We start from the raw sequence: 23,880 nt of genomic DNA, 5'->3' as shown, positions 1-23,880 counted from the left end.
TAATAAATAACCAAAAAAACAAAAAAAAAAAAAATGTCTTCTTCAGTTTAGGCCAATATGTATTCTTCTACATATTTTTGGTAAAATAAATAAATAAATCGCAATAAGCATTTATTGATTGGCTCTGCCTCGTCTTAAAGGGGGATAATTTTCTCTTTTGTAGATCTGTCCCCGCCGTGAGTGCGTGCAGAGAGTTAGTTCCGGGAGGCGCTAAGAGCATAGCTGCCAACATAGTAAAACATTTTTATAGGGACACTTTTTTGCATGTAGGTGGAGACTTGTTATAATTGGGGGGCGGGGCATCCATTTGTAGGCGTGGCATAGCGTAACATAAAAATGTGGTGCCGAAAAGTGGGTGTGACTTTACAGTAATAATAGGCGTGCCTTAAAGGGCATGGCCCTAAGGGGGTGTGGTTAATGTCTGAGATGAACGAGGGATGGAGGGAGAGAGGGAGAGAGAGAGATGGAGGGACAGCAGGCCCAGATCAGATCAGTGGGAGCCCTGAGCGTGTCACGTGCCACAGTCGCCTGTTACCAGATGCCATCAGGTGCTCCCAGCAGAGTCCCTCCTTACATCAGGTGCCCCCAGCAGAGTCCCTCCTTACATCAGTTTCCCCCAGCGGAGTCTCTCCATACATCAAGTGTCCCCAGTGGAGTCCCTCCTTACATCAGGTGCCCCCAGCAGAGTCCCTCCTTACATCAGGTGCCCCCAGCAGAGTCTCTCCATACATCAAGTGTCCCCAGTGGAGTCCCTCCTTACATCAGGTGCCCCCAGCGGAGTCCCTCCTTACATCAGGTGCCCCCAGCGGAGTCCCTCCATACATCAAGTGTCCCCAGTGAAGTCCCTCCATACATCAAGTGTCCCCAGTGAAGTCCCTCCTTACATCAGGTGCCCCCAGCGGAGTCCCTCCATACATCAAGTGTCCCCAGTGAAGTCCCTCCTTACATCAGGTGCCCCCAGCACAAGTGACAGCACGGAGCAGGAGTGGAGGGTGAGAGCCGGTGGTGGCGGAAAAGAGTTCTGCCACGTTCTGGCTGAAAAACTGGGTGCAAGGGCTACATGACAAGGCCTGACGGGTCAGATTTGGCCCACGGGCCTTGTGTTTGACATATGTGGTCCAGGATAATACCTGGTGGTCCTACTATGTAGGTCCTTTTTCAGGCACTTCCTATGACCAGATGACAATGCTCTGTATTGTAACCCTGCAATGCACAGCAGTTTGAAAAAATAGGTCAAGTCCGATTTTTTGGTACGTTAGGGTGGGGTGGCAACCCAATCATTTTAATAGGCTGCGGCATAATGCGTGTTACCACAGCACAAAATAGTACATGAGCCCTCTATGCAAAAATTCTACGCTTGACTGGAATGTAACTGTCTACCTGGGAGAGGGCTCCTTACAACGATATAGACAGACAGACATATGTTTAATAAAAAAGCAGTCTCATTATTACTCAGTACAGATGTTTCTGGATCACATGCAGCTACAAAGTCCACAAGGGCGGCTGCGCTGATCTGCGACTTGTTGTTTACTAATCTCGGCGGAGGGGATGTAATCAGTTTAAGTATCCGAGCATCCTTCTCACAGGTAGCCTAATTCATCAGCTCTGTCAGCGCTGGCAGCAACGAGTAATCACCCGCGGGACTGACATTGTTGTACGAGCAGACGGCGGCATGTCTGGGGGGTGGGCAGGAGGTACTTTCCGATCGCTTACAAGCGACACGGGGGGATTCCGTGCAGCAACACCCCTCTAACCATTTCTGATTTTCTTGCCGAACGCGACAAAGTGACATTTCTGGAAAAAGAGTGGACTTGTAGCCTAATAAGAGGGAGGAGGCATTGGATGGATACTGTTATATAACAGATTGCTCATGTTACTACATGTTGAGGTTTGGGGACCATCTTGGTGACCACCATTTTTACTAAGGGAGTTGGAAAAGGTCTAAGAAAAGCCGTCAGTGGTCCGACTGGCAGAGATGCCCGTTATCAACCATCATATTTATCACCCTGAACTCGGTAAGTGGAAATTTGAAGCCATGAAAAGCATTTTATTAGTTTAATAAAGCATTTCAAAGTTGACTCCAACCTATCCTCAAATGACAACAGGTGCCTTTGCCGATCAGACCACCAACAGGTTTTTTTAGACCTCTTCTAACTCACTTAGTTTTATCACCCACCTGAGAAGCCTGCAGAGGATCCAGGGTTGGCATCCCGTGGCATTGAGAGCGACCATATTTATCCTGCATGCATAGAGGGTTTTCTCCACCTGCGCATATAAAGAGCGCGGTTTCTTTGTTTTTGTTTTTTCACATCACAGTTATATGGACTCCAAAAAGACATTTTGGGCCTGTCTACTAATGGTTCTTCCACCTCCCTCTTTTTGGTGGACACCCCAAGTTGCCCCGAGACCATCAGTTCGGTGGGACTGAATCTTTTGGACCTCCATGTGACCACCACATCCCAAATCTCAATACCATTTTTTTTCTCCCACATCCCTCTTTTTGGTGGACACCCCAAGCTGTCCCAGAGACCATCAGATCCTTGGGACTGAACCCCTTGGACCTCCATGTGACCACCACATCCCAAATCTTAATACCATTTTTTTTCTCCCACATCCCTCTTTTTGGTGGACACCCCAAGCTGTCCCAGAGACCATCAGTTCCTTGGGACTGAACCCCTTGGACCTCCATGTGACCACCACATCCCAAATCTCAATACAATATTTAGGCAGACATCACAGTTATATGGACTGCATAAAAAAAAGAAGATTTGGGCCTGCCAACTACACTATAAGGGCTCTCCCCCCATTTATTTTCTGGTGGATACCCGAGCTGTCCCAGAGATCATCAGTTCTGTGAGACTAAATCCCTTGGACCTCCATGTGACCACATCTCAAATCTCAATACCTTTTTTTTCTCCCGCCTCTCTCTTTTCTGGTGGACACCCCAAGCTGTTCTAGAGACCATCAGTTCTTTGGACCAAACCCCTTGAACCTTCGTGTGACCACCACATCCCAAATCTTAATACCATTGTTAAGCAGACATCACAGCTATATGAACTCCAAAAAGACATTTAAGGCCTAACAACCTTCCTCTTTTCTGGTGGACACCCTGAACTGCCCCAGAGATCATCAGTCCTTTGGTAGCGATCCACCGCTACCCCCCGTTGGAGACTGACCTTAACTTAGGAGGCAGAGGGAAGGAAGAGCTGGGCCATTGCTTCTCCTCCCGGCTGCACATGAAGTGTGTCCTGAGACCCGATTGGCCAGGGAGTCCTAAGACTTCCTGGCCAATTGGGTCTCAGGACCTGCTTCCTGATTGGCACGGGAGGAGAATTAGGAAGACAACTGCAAATATCAATTCGCTACTGTCACACAACTGGGTGGGCTCAGGGAGCAGTGCTGTGCGCCCGAGTCCACCCTTTTCTGAAGCCAATTAAAACCTCAGGCTCTAATTATGTGATTAAAAAAAAAACAGTGGAATCCATATATCCTGCGCCCTGCATGTTGATTAGTGGCCGGGCACATGGATTAGGGGGCCGCACCCATGCGCCCTCTACAGACGGGCCGCAACTCTTTCTAAAGTGTTGGATCTGCTTTCAGTATAGATCACATTTAAAGGGTACCTTTCAGTAATGCCATGTATAGTATTTGTAATAGTCATTTAAAAGACAAAGTAATGCAAAAGTTGGCATAGTTTTTTTATTAACTTACTGTACATAGGTAATTTAAATTGCACATGTTGGTAGAGTAACTTTTCTTCTATAGAAACTCTCCTTTTTCATTGTAGATAAATAATGCGTTCCAATCAGAAGAAACGTACCATCATTGAGTTCTTGATGAAGGAATGATGCATGCTGTCCAACATTCATCAAAGGACTACAAAATATTAATGGAGATGACACCATTGACAAAAGCAATGCCTTGTCATTGGAGACTATTGTCAGTGGTGTCAACTCTGTAAACATTCTGTAGTCCTCTGTGGAGGTGAGACAGCCTGCACCCCTCACTCTACAAGAACTCAATGACGGCACACATGTTTTTGCTTGGAATTCATTATTTAGCTGCAATGAAAAAGAAGGAGAGTTTCTATAGAGGAAGAGTTACTTTACCAACATTTGCAATTTGAAGGATCTATGTTATGCCAACTTTTGCATTACTTTGTCTTCTCTAGCAATGACTATTACAACTACTATATATGACATTACTGAAGGTACCCAATAAATTGGATCTACACTGAAAGCAGACCCAACACTTCAGAACTTTAGCTTCATGTCATTAAGCTTCTCACAAACTCTACCAGTTTTGGTTCAGAGGAACACCAAACAAGGTCCAACTAGGAATCTCTGAACACTTTTCCATCATAAAGTAAAAGAGAAGCCCGTAGAAATACGTTAGTTTTCCCGGGGTAGGAGGGGCCTGGGGGTCCGGAGGTCAGTTGCTTGTCAGTGTGAGAAGAAGGAGAGCCATTCTCCCGCCCTAATATATTGTTTTATTGGATGTATGTTGTGATTGGGGTTAGGGGTTAGTGGTTGGGGATCTTTGGAGGCAGTAGAAATTGAGACCAATTTGGCATAAGTGGGGAACCATCATGGTATGGGACCCTCGGTTAATGCCAGTTGACCAAGGTTTAACTGGCAACGGGAGATGAGTATCAGCGTTGCAAGGTGCAGAGTGGTATTGTCCTCGAGTTGGCGTGCTGTGACTGGGGACCATGTGGGGCCACGCTGATACAAAGGAAATTTGGTCAGTGCCTTCAATGATTCCCAACATGGTGATAATGTATCTGTGAGGGGACTGTGTTTGTAAATAAAATGTTATGGTTAATATGTTAATAAAATGTCCGGTGCGGCCAATTTACCCCAAAATGGGTGTCGCCTGGTTATTTGTAGGTTAAGTGGGGAGTATGGTAATATGGCAATAGGCATTTTGCATCTGTCCTACCATAGTCATGAGAAAAAAAAATACTTTGATTCCAACCCCACAATGGCAGTTGGATCAATTGCCTGAACGGCAATGCTTTCATCCCATCCTTTAGCACTTATAACCAAGGGAAGGCACTCTATCCTTTATTTTTTTCTAATAGGGTTGTAAGATGTTATCACAGATGTCTTGGATTAGCTTGAACCATCTCTTACACGGAGCGTAGAGTGCAGAATCAGGAAATATACATCGGCCCACGGAGTTGGCGATCCCAGAAGCTATGAATTTAAGATTCGGGGCCATCAAAAGATAATCTGCGTGATAACGGCATCGAGACGCAGCCCCATACCAACAGCTGGTGCTATAAAACTGCTTAAGAAACATATTCATTCATAGGAAAAAAAAAGAAGAGAGGATTCTGCCGGAGAATGGTGACACGAACGCTGTACTCTCTAATTATTCCGATCAAGAGAGAGAAACACAACACAAACTTTAATTGTGTTTAACTGATATTTAATCAGGATTCACTGAACTGCAGATTAAAGCTGAAATTCATAAACCATAATTAGCCGATCGTCACAATCTTATGGTCCACGTTCTCCCTCAGCCTGGGTGTCTGGCAGGGTGCCCCGCATTTTTGGCAGTGTGAGCGAGCGAGCCGAATGGTTTGAGGTAAACGCATCAGCGCCTAAGTAAAGCCTCTCCCTTTTCCAGATGTAAGCTAAAGCGCCGAGGATTCACCTATGGCATTATCCCTCTTTCAGAGTCCTCTCTCCTCCCTTCTGTAGGTGTAGGCGTGCATATATAAACCTATTCCTATATAATCAACGCAGGTGGATATACAATGAACTTGAGCATACAGTGTGTCACTTTTTTTTCGAACAATGGCATAAAGAGGAAAAACAGTAATGGTGCCCATTGCAACTGGATAACTGAGAGTAGATATCTACCTTACTGGTGGTCCCACGTAGTCGGCACACGGCTTTTCCTATACTGGGATCTCCAGTTAAGCTGTTTAGGGAAGAGCAGTGTTGCCTTTCCTTAAAAAAAGCGGTTCTGGTGGACTTTGAAAAAGTTAGCTGCAGCCTAAAGCTGGAACCCCCTTGCAGGTGCATGCAGGGTAAAAGAATGAACTTGAGGCACTCCCTGGCTGATATTGCAGGGATGGCCTCTCAGACAACTCTCAAATGGACTGGGCTGGTTGGCTGCATGACTATTGACAACTGCTGCCATTGCTGGGAACCGTAGCATCCATACTGGGAGATGTTCATTATTAATACAGCGGAACCTCGGATTACGAGCATAATCCGTTCCAGGAGAATGCTCGTAATCCAAAGTACTCGCATATCAAAGCGAGTTTCCCCACTGAAGTCAATGGAAACAAAGATAATTTGTTCTGCATTAACTTCTATGGCATGCAATACTGTATGCGGCCAGAGGTGGGGGGGGCGCCGGAGAGCCTCTGAAACAGCCGAAAAAGCCCAAGGACAGCATGGCTGACCTCGGCAAACCCCGGAAAGGCTCGGGAACGGAATAAAATGAAACTCAGGGACATATTTTTTTTTTACTAGTAATGGTGGCAATCAGCGACTCTGCCTATCGCCGCTCGCTTCACAGCCTGTCAAGTCTTACTCTCCGGGCCTCGGCTACTACCGGGTTGGGAGAGGAGGATGATCACTCCACCAGGGAAGGCAAGGAGCTAAACAGGCAGGGAGCTGGCCGGGACTTGAGCCAAGGCAGACGAAAATGCGAGCGGAGCCGAATGGGCATGCGCCCGAAACGTAAGAAATGGTCCCTCCGCTCCCACCAGCACATGATCATCAGAAAGGGGTACAGATAATGGAAAAAAAAATACACCCCCCTATGCTAGTAGGAGCGGCAGGGATGTAATTTTGATTTTTTTATTTTGCACTGGCTGTCTTTGAAATTGCCCCAGCCCCTGTTCATATCCAATCCGGGGACAAAACCAAGGACAGTGTCCTCAATCCGGGGACGGTCCCTGGAAACCGGGGATGTCTGGTCACCCTACCTTAAGGTGCTCATTGTATATACAGTACAAATCTAAAACTAGTAATCCTTTAGGTTGTCCTTATACAGGCGTCGTCTTGTGAGTTGTGGCCTCTCCTTCGCCCCTATTGTGAAGGCCCCAAAAACCGACCAGACTGGAGTCTGCCAGCCAGCCAGGTGGGACTTAGAGCACTCTCTGTATCTGATACTCTTATCTCGACGTGAATTAGATTCCCTCTAATAATCGCTGGGAAGCTTTTTGGTGCAAAACCAACATTTCAAAATCTGATCTGCCGGTAACCTAATCTGTGAACAGGGCGTCCGTAGTGTGGGAGAGAACAGAGGTATGCTGAGGACAAAGGATTCAAAGACGGACCCATCCAGAGTGAATGTACACAATCAGAGCCTTTCAGACACTCGATATCGGACGGCTCCGCTGCAGCAGAATTCCATTAGGTTTTATTGCGTGTATTTTGGTGCCCGTGGCCTAATCTTTCCGTAAAGATCGTAAAAAGGGTCGGACGGTATTTTCAGCAAACAGACGGCGGGGGCAACAGGCCAGTCTCAGGAGAGGCGGGAAACGTGTTAAAGAGGAGACCTAGTTAAAGACTGGGTGGGGTAGTTTTAAAACAGAACTCTATGACCATAGGACACATATACTGCCCAGCACTTGGATATACTGCCCAGCACTTGGATATACTGCCCAGCACTTGGAAATGTAAAAAAAATAATTGAAAAATAAAAATAATATTCAAACCCGATGCTGTCCCTTGAAGAAAGTCCTCTCCATTATTAGTTGACACTGCTCCAGGGTCAATAACACCCAGCAGGGTGTAGCACCGGTCCTCCTGTACAGGGCCCAGGCTCTATATGTTTAACAAGGGGCCCATACGGCATTATGGTTCACTAGACCGGCAGGGTGGGGGAGAAATTACTGGCATCAACCCCCCATGACTCCCCCTGCATAGCAAACCATCTTCTCCTCCTCCTCTCTTTCCCGCTGGGTTCCAGTATTTGTGTCCCCCTGGTATTCTGATCAACCCCCCCCCCCCCACTATCAGACCCTCCCGTCCTGCATCTCCAATCTCCCTTTTGTGCTTTCCTTGCAGCACTGCTGAGTGTCAGAATGGGGGGTAACCATTTTACTTGCCCCTTCCTTTTGTGAATGAACACAGTAAGCAATGGGTATCAATCACCTGTGTTTACTATGCTTCACTCTGCAAATGAACAAGGAGCTACTGTACAGAACACTTCCTGTTCATTTCTGCTGAGGCTGCAGAAAAAGGGATTGAGGATTAATTTCTTGGTACTCTGGTCGTGTGAATGAGTGGTCTGTTTATGCAAATGTAAGGAGCATTCTTCTCACTGATCACCAATGTAAGGAGCATTCTTCCCACTGATCACCAATGTAAGGGACATTCTTCTCACTGACCACCAATGTAAGGGACATTCTTCTCACTGATCACCAATGTAAGGAACATTCTTCCCACTGATCACCAATGTAAGGAACATTCTTCTCACTGATCACCAATGTAAGGAACATTCTTCTCACTGATCACCAATGTAAGGGACATTCTTCCCACTGATCACCAATGTAAGGAACATTCTTCTCACTGATCACCAATGTAAGGAACATTCTTCCCACTGATCACCAATGTAAGGGACATTCTTCTCACTGATCACCAATGTAAGGAACATTCTTCCCACTGATCACCAATGTAAGGATCATTCTTCCCACTGATCACCAATGTAAGGAACATTCTTCCCACTGATCACCAATGTAAGGGACATTCTTCTCACTGATCACCAATGTAAGGGACATTCTTCCCACTGATCACCAATGTAAGGAACATTCTTCCCACTGATCACCAATGTAAGGAACATTCTTCTCACTGATCACCAATGTAAGGGACATTCTTCTCACTGATCACCAATGTAAGGAACATTCTTCCCACTGATCACCAATGTAAGGGACATTCTTCCCACTGATCACCAAAGTAGGGGGTTATTTTTTTCTCTCTGCAAAGGGTCCGAAAAATAATCCAACTTGGGTGTCAATTAATCTAGGGACACTGCATTCCTTTTTATTTTATTTAAAACTTACTGACAACTCTAATGTATTATGAGCTGTGGATGCATTGATTTTCCCTGAGATCTAAATGATTTCAAGGGTTTTCTGGGGCAGTGAAGGTCGGGATGACATCTTCGGTCAGGAATTGGGTGTCCCGTTTTATCCTGACAGGTTCCCTTTAATGCTGGCGGTCCCGGCTTGTCTCAGGTAGGAGGCGATGCGAGCGCTCTTGTATTATTCAGCTCTCTGGAACCTCTCAGGCTCATATTGTATGCACCATTTCTCTCCACTGAAAACACATTGAAGTTCAGATCAGGCTGCGGGAATCACAACAATCTCAGCGGCACAATAAATATTCTGGGCTCCATCTTGTTCTAACACCCCAAAGCTTCCGACGCTTCGCTGCGACTCCCGAGGAGGCTCGATGCAGCGATACGCACCACCAAATTCGCCACGATTACAGGAGGGAGAATCAAATCCTTCAACTGCTTTTCATTTCTTGTTCTGCAAACCTGGTTATAATAAAGCTTATCACACAGCAAAGGTACATTGTTCCATTATAGAAACAAAGGCTCTACTTCTGTATAATCTTATCAAGATACCCAGGAGAAGAGAAGTAGTACTGTGCAGAGTCCATACATACAGAATAAGAACAGATACTGAGAATTACACTCAACATACAGGACAAGAGAAGTAGTACTGTGTAGAGTCCATACATACAGAATAAGAACAGATACTGAGAATTACACCCGGCATACAGGACAAGAGAAGTGGTTCTGTGCAGAGTCCATACATACAAAATAAGAACAGATACTGAGAATTACACCCGGCATACAGGACAAGAGAAGTGGTTCTGTGCAGAGTCCATACATACAAAATAAGAACAGATACTGAAAATTACACCCGGCATACATGACAAGAGAAGTAGTACTGTAAGGCACCGAACTGCAAGGCTTTCAATGTAGTGGGTCCCTTCTTAATCAGGTCACCAGGCCTCAACCGGGACACTAACACTTTGCCGGTCTCCTCCAGGTCAGGTCCTCCCCCGGTTTCCTTCATTAAGGCAGCTTCCTCCCTTGTGGACAGACAGCTTGGGATCCCCCTTTAGGATTGTGGGCCCCAGCCAGCATAACTGGGCCCACTCAAAAGCGAAGCAACCCCAGGCCAACGTGGCCCCGAGGTCGGATCCACACCCACGCGCCTTGCGCCAGGAGGGCAACGAGGCAAAAACGGACGGGCCCCGATCAATGGCGTCTGCCCCTTAAGTATCCCCTCCCAGCATGCACAGCGGGGTCACCACTCCCACTGTACGGCTGCCGAGAAGAGACACTCAACACACCATGGTACACCTGCATTTCAACAGGGGCCTGCAGTGACACCACCACCTACAGACAACAAGGGAAAACTACCAAGTAGGACCACAGCCAGAGCAGAGGCAAATTTGTATAAATCAAACAGGTCTGGGCCCAACTATTGGTCCAGGCATCCCTTAAATTTGGAATAGCGACCCCTAAATTTGGGGTGGGCGCTACATAAAGGACATTGGTACTGTGCAGAATTTATACAAACAAAACCAACAGATACCAAAAATTCCTTCTAGAAAACAAATGGATTGAAGTGCTACTGTGTAGGACCCATAGATACCGAATAGAACAGATACTGAGAATTACACCCAACATACAGGCCAGGAGAACTGATAACGTGTGGTGTGATTACGTAAAGAATAAGAGCGGCGTATTTAACTCTGCAGCTTTTTGACTAAAATTTAATGACAAATTCTTTCTAGCGCTGTCATTTTTGTTCGATCTTGCGAACTCTGATCCCTTGCAGAATGTGGGGTGCACTCAGAGTGGCTAAAAGAAAAAGCTCCATAGAATAAATGGCTCTCCGATGTTACCGTCATCGCCAGGGCCGTCTTAATAGCATCATGGGCCCCTTGGCAAAGTAAGCCACTGGGGCCCCCATCAGACTGCCCTAATTTATGCACCTGCTCTCAAGAATTATGCCCCGTACAAACGACACGGTTTTCCCGTCGGATAAAAAAACAATGGTTTTCCCGACAGAATGCCTCTGAAGCCTGCCCTGCATACACATGGTCAGACTGCCAAGAACGCGGTGACGTAAAAGACTACGACGAGCCGACAATTTAAGTTCTATGCTTCCGAGCATGCGTCTAATTGTTTCTGAGCATGCACGTTTTTTTCCCCCGTCGGAAAAGCATACAGACGAACGGTTTTCCCGCTAGGATTTTTTCCTGGCGGGATAAAAAAGAGATCCTGCTCTCTTTTTTTTCCCGTCGGAAAAACTGCGATGGAGCATACACAAAGTCGGAATTCCCGAGCCAAAAGCTTGCAGTTTTTTGGATGGGAAAACCGGTCGTGTGTACGAGGCATAAAAGTATAAATAGTTGATAGAATTAAACATATATTTATTAGTGCTTTTATTGATTGTAAACAATAAGAAAACATGCCATAAATCAGGGGTGCCCAACCTTTTGAGGAGCGAGGGCCACTTTATCGACTTGGTATATGGTCCCCGGCCACAATGAGCGTCAGTGGCGTAGCGTGGGTTGTCAGCGCCCGGGGCAAGGCAAGTCATTTGCGCCCCCCTAACCTGTGGACTTTTAGCACTCCCTGAGTCCCTTCCCTTCCTACAATAGTACTGACCAGCCTGATTCCCACACTGACTACTACACTAACCTACCTGCCCACTACACTAAGCTACCTACCTGATTCCTACACTGACCTACCTGACCCATACACTGACCTACCTGATACCTACACTGACCACTACACTAACCTACCTGCTTCCTATACTTAACACTACACTGACCTACCTGATCTTGGCTTGCCGACCTGCCATCTCAGAGCAAGACATTGCGGGCCACATCGGAGGGCGCCGCGGGCCACATCGGTTGGGCACCCCTGCCATAAGTCAAAGACTAATCAACACAAAGAGCACAGTACAGGAGGGGAGTCAGAAACGCACAATCCTGAGATCAGGAGGGCACAGTACAGGTTTTGGAATGCTGCCCAGTACACAGACATCCAGGGACAGCTTAGTAAAAAGTGTGAGGCCTCGTACACACGACCGAAAATGTCTGCTGAAACTGGCCGCGGACCAGTTTCAGCAGACATGTTCGGTCGTGTGTACGGCTGACCGGACAATTTTCCAGCGGATCGGACAGGTTTTTAGCGGACGAATGTTTCTTAGCATGCTAAGAAACATGTCCGCTGGAAGCCTGTCCGTCGGACATGTTCGGCCGTCTGTACGACTTACCGGACATGTCCACTCGGTCGAAAGCCCTCGCATGCGTCGAAGTGATTTGACGCATGCGTGGAAGCATTGACCTTCCAGGGTCGCGCACGTCGCAGTGTCATTGTCGCGGCGATGGCGCGGCCACGTCACCGCGTATCCTGTCCGCGCGGATTTCGGTTTGATGGTGTGTACAACCATCAGACCGAAATCTCCGAGCGGACATGTTCGATGAAAACGGTCTGCGGACCGTTTTCATCGGACATGTCCCCTTGTATGTACGAGGCCTTACTGTCCTGAAAATCCAGGACAGTTAGCAAGTATTATGTAATGCAAGATTATCATGGGGCCCCCATGCACCTGAGGCCCCTGGGCAATGCCCAGCGGTGCCCATGCATTAAGACAGCCCTGGTCGACGCTCCTTTCGTTGCAAATTGAACGTTTCCAGGAAACACCTCTTTGAGCCGAGCAACTCAGCTCTATATATCTTTCTAGATAAAACTGTCAAGGTGGCTCAGCCAACAATCAGCACTAAAGTAAAAGTCCTACATGCCTGGAAAATCTTTTGATCCCACTCCTGATACTACTACCAATGTGCTTTGTTCCTGTATGTTGGTTTGGAGGCCACAATCATTCCGTCATCGTATGAAACAGATAACCATTTACAGTCCTTATATGATCTACTATCCAAGAATGGAAACGTAAAACCCGAGTCGTAGAGAGTTTCATCACACTGGTGAGCCGATGTTATTGTAATCGGTCCCTCACACATCATAAGAGTACAACAAGCCAAAAGACGGAGCGGAAATCGTTGGCTGTCTACTGTACACGCCCAACTTTACAATGTTTTTAGTTATTGAACAATAAAGACGTTCAGCCCCACCATTTATATATGATTCCCTAAGCCATGGCCCACGCGTCCCGTCTCCTATTTCGGGGGGCCTGGCAAACCCGGGACCCTCCATCATTCTGTGGGAACGATGAAGAAAGTTCGGCCCTAACATTCATCTTAAGACTTGACAGCTCTGCGATTTCCTAATTTTGCTGCTCGCTTTGAAAAGGAATCATGAAATACGTGTGGAGGGGACCCCGCTGCCAAATTACGTACAGTAACAAGTGGTTTTGGCAGCGGTGCCGGTGTTTGCTTGTGGTTTAGACTTGTTATTTCTAAGGAAGGGAATGGAGAGGTACCTCTTCAATGCAGCAGGTCTGGGCGTCTGGCCGTACGGCTGGATTTCATTCCATTCACTTGCTCTGGGCTTCTCATGAACGGGGGGGGGACCAATCTCGGGGGTCCTGCTCACGTCAAGCAATGGTCACCTGTAGGGAGACAAGATGGCACACATTAGCCATTCCACCTAATAATACACTTCAGTCGGGATGCTGGCACATCTTTTCTATTTTTACAGTTAATCTAAGGCAATACTCAGTTGGTATTACAATACAACTTATTTCAACGTATTTTTAGGTCTTCTGAATCGATTACAACAAACATTTTATTTTACACAATTCTGTGGAGTTTTTACTGCTAATTGGGTCTCCCGTGGACAACCGTCCTCAACTTCCTGTCCCCCCCCCCCCAATCCTAGGACAGGAAACAAGAGAACGTCTTTCCAAAGGAGGCAACGATGGCTATGCAAACTTCTCTATAGACTAGAGATATTGATCGATCTATGGTGAGCTTCTTGACTATATGTTAAGTGCTTTATAAGTGCCTGTAATAAATAAATATAAATCTATCTACAGTATCTATCTATCATTTATTATCTGCCTATCTATATATCCATCTATTCATGTATCCATTGGTCTGTCTGTCAGTCCTTCGCCTAATCTCTCTCTCTCTATAGTTTTGTCCTTATATTGTCTTTCTAATATCTGTCTATCTATTTATCTACAGTATCTATCTATCTATCTATCTATCTATCTATCTATCTATCTATCTATCTATCTTTTATTATCTGCCTATATATATATAAATATGTGAAAAGTGTGGCATGCATTTCTAATCAGCCCCCTGTACTCTGATACCCCCAACTAAAATCTAGTGGAACCAATTGGCTTTAGAAGTCACCTAATTAGTAATTAGAGTCCACCGGTGTGTAATTCAAATCTCAGTATAAATACAGCTGTTCTGTGAAGCCCTCATGGGTTTGTTTGAGAACCTTAGTGAACAAACAGCATCATAAAAGCCAAGGAACACACCAGACAGGTCAGGGATAAAGTTGTGGAGAAGATTAAAGTAGGGTTAGGTTATAAAAAAAATATGTTATACTCTGAACATCTCACGGAGCTCTGTTCAATCCATCATCCGAAAATGGAAAGAGTATGGCACAACTGCAAACCTACCAAGACATGGCCGTCCACCTAAACTGACCAGGCCGGGCAAGGAGAGCATTCATCAAAGAAGCAGCCAATATGCCCATGGTAACTCTGGAGGAGCTTCAGAGATCCACAGCTCAGGTGGGAGAATCTGTCCACAGGACAACTATTAGGCCCCGTACACACGGTCGGACAAATCCGATGAAAACGGACTGAAGTTCAGTTTCATCGGTCCAAACCGACCACGTGTGGGCCCCATCGGTCAGTTATCCTTCGGTCCAAAAATTTAGAACTTGCTTTAAAATTCAACCGCTGGACGCCTAACCAATAGGTCAAAACCGATGGTTAGTACGCAAAAGCATTGGTTCAAAACCCGCGCATGCTCAGAATCAAGTCGACGCATGCTTGGAAGCATTGAACTTCATTTTTCTCTGCACGTCGTTGTGTTTTACGTCACCGCGTTGGACTCAATTGTTTTTTTAACTAATGGTGTGTAGGCACATCAGACCATCAGTCTGCTTCATCGGATAGCCGATGACAACGGTCCTTCGGACCATTCTCATCAGATGGACCAACCGTGTGTACGCGGCCTTAGTGGTGCCCTCCACAAATCTGCCCTTTATGGAAGAGTGACAAGAAGAAAGACATTGGAGAAAGAAAGACATAAGAAGTCCTGTTTCAGTTTGTGAGAAGCCATGTGAGGGACACAGCAAACATGTGGAAGAAGGTGCTCTGGTCAGATGAGATCAAAATTTACCTTTTTGGTGTAAAAGCAAAACACTATGTGTGGGGGAAAACCAATACTGCACATCACCCTGAACACACCATCCCCACCGTGAAACATGGTGGTGGCAGCATCATGTTGTGCAGGGACAGGGAAACTAGTCAGAGTTGATGGAGACAAATACAGGACAATCTTAGAAGAAAACCTGTTGGAGTCTGCAAAAGACTTGAGACCGGGGCAGAGGTTCACCTTCCAGCAGGACAACCACCCGAAACATACAGCCAGAGCTACAATGGAATGGTTTATATCAAAGCATATTCATGTGTTAGAATGGCCCAGTCACAGTCCAGACCTAAATCACATTGAGAATCTGTGGCAAGACTTGAAAATTGCTGATCACAGACGCTCTCCATCCAATCTGACAGAACTTGAGAGATTTTACAAAGAAGAAGAATGGGCAGAAATGTCCCTCTCTATATGGGCAAAGCTGGTAGAGACATCCCCAAAAAGACTTGCAGCTGTAATTGCAGAGAAAGGGAGTTCTACAAAGTATTGTCTCCGGGGGGCGCCATACAAATGCACCCCCCACACTTTTCACACATTTATTTGTTAAAAAAAAAAATGAAAACCATTTATAATTTTCCTTCCACTTCACAATTATGTGCCACTTTGTGTTGGTCTATCACATAAAATCCCAATAACATACATTTACGTTTTTTTGTTGTAACATGACAAAATGTGGAAAGTTTCAAAGGGTTGTGAATACTTTTGCTAGGCACTGTATCTATCTTTTCTATTAATGTCTGTTTACACATATTGGCCCGGATTCAGATAGGTCAGCGGATCTTTAGATCCGCGTAACCTATCTGATTTACGTTACGCTGCCGTAAGTTTTTGAGGCAAGTGCTTTATTCAGAAAGCACTTGCCTCTAAAGTTGCGGCGGCGTATCGTAAATCCCCTGGCGGAATTCAAATTCCGCGGCTAGGGGGCATGTAAAATTTAAATCAGGCGCGTCCCCGCACCAAACGAACTGCGCATGCGCCGTCCATAAACTTTCCCAGCGTGCATTGCTCCAAATTTCATTGGAGGACGTCATTGGTTTCGACGTGAGCGTAACTTAAGTCCAGCTCTTTTCTGAATCGACTTACGCAAACGACGTAAAATTTCAAAACTCGGCGCGGGAACGACGGCCGTACTTAACATAGGATACCCCTCACATAGCAGGGGTAACTATACGCTGGAAAAAGCCGAACGCAAACGACGTAAAAAAAAATGCGCCGGGCGGTCGTTCATTTGCATATTCGTCGCATAAACAAACAGAAACGCCACCTAGCGGCCGGCTTGAAATCGCAGCCTAAGATCCGACGGTGTAAGTCACTTACTGTACACCTGTCGGATCTTAGGGATATCTATGCGGAACCTAATTCTATGAATCAGGCGCATAGATCCGACCGACGGAACTCAGAGATACGACGGCGTATCAGGAGATACGCCGTCGTATCTCTATCTGAATCTGCCCCACTGTATTTTTTTATATCTCTTTATCTATCTATCTACAGGTATCTAGCCGTTGTGAATTTCTCAACAATATGTTAAGCACTATGTAAATGATCAACGATATATAAGTGCCTGTAATATCTATCTATCTATCTATCTATCTATCTATCTATCTATCTATCTATCTATCTATCTATCTATCTCTTGATCGATGAATAAATCTCTGTCAGTCTGTCTGTCTACCTAGCTATCTATGTCTGTCTCTTGATCAATGAATTCATTTCTGTCTGTCTATCTATGTGATTGTGTTGTTGGTTGCTGGGGACACAGCTTGGCAATGTTGTCTTGTGGTATAGATCACGGTTTAATGAACGGCGCTGGCGGCAGCAGCGAGCAGGATATTTATGAGCACAGCGTCTCAGACGTGTAAACAGCTGATGTTACTGTGCACGGGTGACATCATTTAACCCTCTTAATTCTCAGATCGTCCTTAAACACAGGGCCCAGGTTCTCCTTGTGAAATATTCAGCACACTATTTCGGCACCATCCATTCACCATCCCCGGCTGTACGAACCTATAAAATATTCACGTCAAGGTCATTTTGTGTTGCCTGACCCCTCTCTCCAGGCAACAGACATGAGATAAAAACACATCGCCGGACTCTGAACCACGGCTGGCCCGAGAAGGGGACCGGGTCACGTCCAATTAATGAGACGTCACAGCAGGTCGCTTCTCAAACGTATCATCTGATTTCTGGAGATGTAGAGCCAAAAAACTCTTCCGTAATGGTCATCACCACCAGGGCAGGACTTATGGTGGTGGGGGCCCCTGGGCTTGAGTGTTGATTGAGGGGCCCCCTGGAGCCGAGAAGCAGGGGGGGAGTAAAGTTATTGAGCGGAGGGGACGGGGACGGTGCCGCCGAGGTCGAAGCTGACCAAAGTTGTTGAGCGGGGGGGAGCCCAGGTCAAGCCCAGTGGTAATTCCGGCCCTGATCACCACCAACTTCCCCTGTTGTGTAGGTCTGTTCCTAGAGCGACCAGATGTCTTTGGTTTCTGGGGACAGTGCCTAATTTATAGGGCTGTTTCACATTCCCATCGCACATGTTCCTTGTATAAGCTCTCAGTATATAGGGTGCTGTAGCAACAACCAGCTGGATACTGGTTCAAGTAACAAGGTAGACATTTGCCAGCACGCCGAGGATCAGCACAAAGTGACGTCCAACCGGGTAGTTTATTTGCATGATCACAACACAAGAAAAGTGCAACGTTTCAGAGTCACGCAGGACCCCTTTGTCAGGCATGCAAGAAAAGTGCAACTTTTCGGAGTCACGCAGGACCCCTTCGTCAGGCATGTGATCACATGCCTGACGAAGGGGTCCTGGATGACTCCGAAACGTTGCACTTTTCTTGTGTTGTGATCATGCAATAAACTATCCGTTTGGACGCCACTTTGTGCTGATCCTTGGTGTGCTGGCCAATATCTACCATTTATAAGGCTGTCTCCAGGGAAAAAAGTGTTCCCGATTACAAGAATGTGTCCCTGATTTCTTTCCGGCTTTGTTATTAATATCTCTGGCCTGGGTGGCTGTTGGGTATTTCTTACAACATGTTTGAGATTGGCTCTTGGAGAAGGAGGAGGGATGAATGGAATGTTTTATTAAACCATACCCTTTAAGCATATGGAAAGAGAGATATCATGTTGCCCCCCTGTTCTAATCATTAGTAAGACCTCATCTGGAATATGCAGTTCAGTTTTGGGCTCCGGTTCTCTAAATAGGATATCGGGGAACTGGAGAAAGTGCAGAGAAGGGCAACCAAACTGATAAGAGGCATGGAGGAGCTCAGCTATGAGGAAAGATTAGAGGAACGGAATTTATTCACTATTGAGAAGAGGAGATTAAGGGGGGAAATGATCAACATGTACAAATATATACGGGGTCCACATAGTGAACTTGGTGTTGAGTTATTCACTTTACGGTCAACACTGAGGACAAGGGGGCACTCTTTACTTCTAGAGCAAAAGAGATTTCATCTCCAAATACGGAAAGGTTTCTTCACAGTAAGAGCTGTGAAAATGTGGAATAGACTCCCTCCAGAGGTGGTTCTGGCCAGCTCAGTAGATTGCTTTAAGAATGGTCTGGATTCTTTCCTAGATGTATATAATATAACTGAGTACTGACATTTATAGGTAAAGTTGATCCAGGAGAAATCCGATTGCCTCTCGGGGGATCAAGAAGGAATTTTTCCCCCTGCTGTAGCAAATTGGATCATGCTCTGACAGGGTTTTTCACCTTCCTCTGGATCAACTGTGAGAATAGAAATGGGTATATTGGATTGTACAATATTTTTTCTTTTTATTTACTTTATGGTTGAACTAGATAGACTTGTGACTTTTTTCAACCTGACTAACTATGTAACTATGTAAGCCCCTTCCACTGTGCAATTTGACCACACCCACCATTTGGTGTTGCATGCTTCACGTGCCACTTTTATCTCTCCCCGCCCCCTCCTGCTCTGCCCATCTCACAACCAATAAAAATGAGGGTGGTCAGTTGCGTGTCCCCAATTGTAATTTTGAAAATCCAGTCAACTTATTCTTCGACTGCTCACAAAGTGAAAGGTAGCTCTTTTTCCGCTCACTTACATTTTGTAGTTTATTTGTTAGTCTTGATTAAATTTTCTTTAGAACTACTAGAAGTCCTGGGACAGTAGGAGATCTGCCTACGTCTGTCTTTGGAGGCCAACCTTTCTGGTCCACAAGGCCACCTTGAACTTCAATTCTAATCTGCTCGAACCAACAACCTTGCCTACCCCAAATCCTATCCACACCTTGCTAGAAAGAGGAACAAAATGAAGCTTCTACATTATAAAGGACTTGTAAAATATTCCCATGTTAAAAGGTGATTAAGGGACTCATATGTTAGGACCCTTATGCCCTGTACACACGATCGGTTCATCCAATGAAAACGGTCTGATGGATTTTTTCATCAGATATCCGATGAAGCGGACTTTCATCAGTCTTGCCTACACACCATCAGTTAAAAAACCGATCGTGTCAGAACGCGGTGACGTAAAACACAACGACGTGCTGAGAAAAATGAAGTTCAATGCCTCCAAGCATGTGTCGACTTGATTCTGAGAATGCATGGATTTTTAACCGATGGACGTGCCCACAGACGATCGTTTTTTTCTATCGTTTTTTTAACCATCAGATAATTTTAAAACAAGTTCCTAGTTTTTTCACTGATGGATAAAAAACCGATGGGGCCCACACACGATCGGTTCGTCTGATGAAAACGGTCAATCAGACCATTTTCATCAGACGAACCGATCGCGTGTACGCGGCATTAGACTTCATACAAGAGACCAAAAAAAGATGGCTGCCATTTTATTAGAGACTGCCAGAGGTTGACAGAAGAGACTGTCTATTTACAAGAGGAAGCTCCCATGTTACAAGAGACTCCACTCTGGTAAAATACATTCATATGTTAGAGCAGCCATTCTCAACCAGGGTTCCTCCATAGGTTGCTAGGGGTTTCTTGAGCTGTGGATGACTGACCTCCCATTTGATGATGCCTCCTTAGTTCCAGGACCAATGCCACTTGGCAAAGCCAGTATCATGACACCAATGATCTTTTTAGCAGTCTGTAAGGGTGGCATTCTTACCACCACTGCAAGGGTTGCATTCTTTCTATTGACCACCCATGTAATGGACATTTTTGCATTGACCCATAATGAATTGGTGTGATTAAGGGTTCCCTGAGACCTCAAAATTACTGAGGTAAAAAGGCCGGCGAAAGCCTGTGTTAGAGGGCGATGCAGCATATCAAAGACTGCTATATAATCAACCTCAGTCATGATAAAGGAGACCAAAAAAGATGGAAGCCATTTTACTGAATATGGTCAGGTTTGCAGGCAAGTTACAAGAGATCACCCTTGACAGGGTAGAAGATAACCAGACTGGGTTAGGGAGCTCCAGAAGGATGAAAGAGGCTCTGGAGAAGTCCTGGAGGCGTGCATGGATAGAGGTGATGAGGGAGCTAGAGGGAAGGAGGCCTTGGGAGAAGAAGGAAGGATGATTTGGAGAATATGTCGAAATGAGGTTGGTGACATACAGTAGCTGGGGGCTGAGCTGTGGATGTCTTTGTATGTTGTAGTTAGTATTTTGAATGTTATACGTTGGGCTAGTGGAAGCCAGTGGAGGATTTTGCAGAGTGGGGCATCAGCCACAGATCAATGGCTTCAGTTAATAGCTCTGGGGGATGAGCCGATGGAGGTGGTTGATGTACAGTTCTTAGGTGGATGCAGGGTAGGCTTCTCTGAATAAATGAGATTTCAGAGATCACCTAAAGAGATCAGGGTAATTGATAACCAGACAGATTTGGGTAGGGAGTTCCAGAAGCCAGTGGAGGGTTTGGCAGAATGGGGCATCTGCCACAAATCAATGGCTTCAGTTAGTTCAGCCTTAGAGTACTCAAGGTAAATAACAATCAAGGGGCTGACCTTACCCAACATTGGGATCCAACTATGACACAACAAAGCTCTTAATTCACTCCCTGGTCATCTCTCGCCTCGATTACTGCAACTCCCTCCTCATTGGCTTACCTCTGCATACTCTATCCCCCCTTCAGTCCATCATGAATGCTGCTGCCAGACTCATCCACCTTACCAAACGCTCTGTCTGTGCTACTCCTCTCTGTCAATCTCTCCACTGGCTTCCGCTCACCCAACAAATTCAATTCAAAATACTAACAACTACCTACAAAGCCAACCACAACTCTGCCCCCAGCTACATCACTGACCTAGTCTCAAAATACTAGCCTAATCGTTCTCTTCGTTCTTCTCAAAACCTCCTGCTCTCTAGCTCTCTCATCACCTCCTCCGATGCTCGCCTCCAGGACTTTTCCAGAGCCTCTCCAATCCTATGGAACTCCTTACCCCAATCTGTCCGTCTAACTACTTCTCTATTGGCTTTTAGACAATCCCTGAATACCCTCCTCTTTAGAGAAGCCTTTCCTGCCCACACCTAACAACTGTATTTTCATTTTGTCCATCTGATCATCCCCCCACAGTTACTACCCTTTGTCCCACTTGACCCTCCCTTCTAGATTGTAAGCTCTAACGAGCAGGGCCCTCTGATCCCTCCTGTCTTGAATTGTATTGTAACTGTACTGTCTTCCCTGATGTTGTAAAGCGCTGCGCAAACTGTTGGCGCTTTATAAATCCTGTATAATAATAATAATAATAATAATACCTATAACTAAAGAATCACTTTTGGGTGGACTGATCCATTAATAAATAATTAAGTGCAGTATTTGAAGTGCCTATGATCTATATTCCAAATTAACAGACACACCAAGAAATTATCTCAGTATATTGGCTACTGTGTTCCCTATAAGCCGATTCCCGCTGTCTCGGTTGATAAAGGCGTCTGCGTACCATATTTATAGCCGGGTGAGTGGCATCAGATGAGCCGGAGGGGGGAGGAGGAGGAGGAGGAGAATAGGGGTGATCACTACACTATGTCTTATGAAGCTGTGAAAGCATCTGATGCTCCAATATCCGTTCCCTCCGGCTCGTTAGGGAGCCGGAGAGCGCGTGACGGCTGCTAGGCGTTACGTCCAAACGCCGTTTCTGTCGGGGCCCCTCCAAAATATTGACAAGATGCCAAGAAGTAAGCAAAGTATTGATGCAAGACGCCAGCAGACACCTCTCAGACACAGCGCTTTAAATGTCACAGATTAATGAATTTTCATGAAACAGTCAGGCAAAAAAAAAAAAGTCATGATCAAAAAGATTGTTTCCACAGCAGCCGACAGCCGAGAATGCCGTGTCCACACAACACAAAGCCAATGGATGCCCCGACCAAATCACATGCTGGACAAACATTAGCCAAGGGAGGGCTGGCTGGCTGGCTGGGCGCACATGCAGGGGGAAAAGCAGAGGAGTCTGGGAGCGCAGCGGTCCCATGAGGACAAGGCCCAGAGCTGCACGTCCACCTCTTCATCAATATTACATCTGTTTAGACATGGCAGGGACAAGGAGAGAGTCTAATTTATCTCCATGTGAGCGAAGACCCCAAACATTACGCACCAACGTAGAGTGATAAATGACACTCTTTATCAGCCGAAGAGCGATACAAGCAATACAAAGGAAAGAGACGAGCTGCTTTCTAACTGGAAAAGTGTGAATAACACATAGAGGGTGAGAAGACAGATTACTAAGGCAATAATGGAACCTTTCCAAACCTGTGATAGTCAGATACAACATTGTACGCAACAGTACAGGTATTACTAATAATAAAAAGAATAGTGTTTGAAGTGAACCTGCCATGCAGGGCAAAGCAACAGGTTCACTTTAAAGCCCAGACAGCCCAGCAGACCAAATATAGCTTTCCTTCGATCCTCTGAGATTTCCAGCCACAGTAAACAAGCAAAGCAATCCCTGTGTAAGCTCTAGGTCTGAGCTTACACTGGGTTGACTCCTCACCCCCATATAACATCACCAGGCCAAATCACAATGCACCAGCCCTGTCACATGGGAGTAAAGCGAGTTAGTCACGTGCCTCTACACACCCAAAAGTATTACCGGTATGTATTTCCAGCATTCCTGGCAGGTAAATGAAGAGGTGGGAAAGATGAGTATGGGTGGCTTAGGGACTGTACTTACAACGCTTTTGCTGTGTCCTCCTGCATGGGGTAAGTCTCTTGCAAACCTAATACATTTTTGTTAGACGATGGAACGTTCCACCACTTATCAGTTTCTTATATCTCTTGAAGATCCCACCACTGGTGGCCTTTCTATATTTGAGCTTCCAAAGCTTGTCTACTACCCATGGTCATCACAAAATGCTTAGGGAAAGGACTTGCTAACCTGTTGCTTTGTCCTGCATGGGGCTAGTCCCCTGAAAACTAAATACATTTTTGTTTGATGCTCGAGAGTTCCACCACTTATCAGTTTCTTATATCTCTTGGAGGCCCCACCACTGGTGGCATTTCTATATTTAAGCTTCCAAAGCTTGCCCACCACCCATGGTCATTACAAAGTGCTTAGCCACCGGACTTGCAAGACTGTTGCTTTGCCCT

The 23,880-nt window shown here is 45.8% G+C and overlaps 1 protein-coding gene across 3 annotated transcripts in view; it reads right to left on the bottom strand.

The window, feature by feature from the left end:
* ZBTB20 (zinc finger and BTB domain containing 20) overlaps positions 1-23,880 on the bottom strand; it is a 1,237,294-nt gene that overhangs the window by 182,940 nt on the left and 1,030,474 nt on the right. For all 3 annotated transcript variants that reach the window (XM_040339120.1, XM_040339122.1, XM_040339123.1), the window contains one exon: positions 13,445-13,573. The gene's annotated coding sequence lies outside the window, so the exon portion shown is untranslated. The remainder of the gene's footprint in view (positions 1-13,444; positions 13,574-23,880) is intronic.

The sequence above is a fragment of the Rana temporaria genome, chromosome 2, assembly GCF_905171775.1.
Source record: "Rana temporaria chromosome 2, aRanTem1.1, whole genome shotgun sequence".
In the NCBI taxonomy this organism is placed as follows: Eukaryota; Metazoa; Chordata; class Amphibia; order Anura; family Ranidae; genus Rana; species Rana temporaria.
Note: the sequence above shows the minus strand (reverse complement) of the source record. Positions and strands in the feature narration are given on the sequence as shown.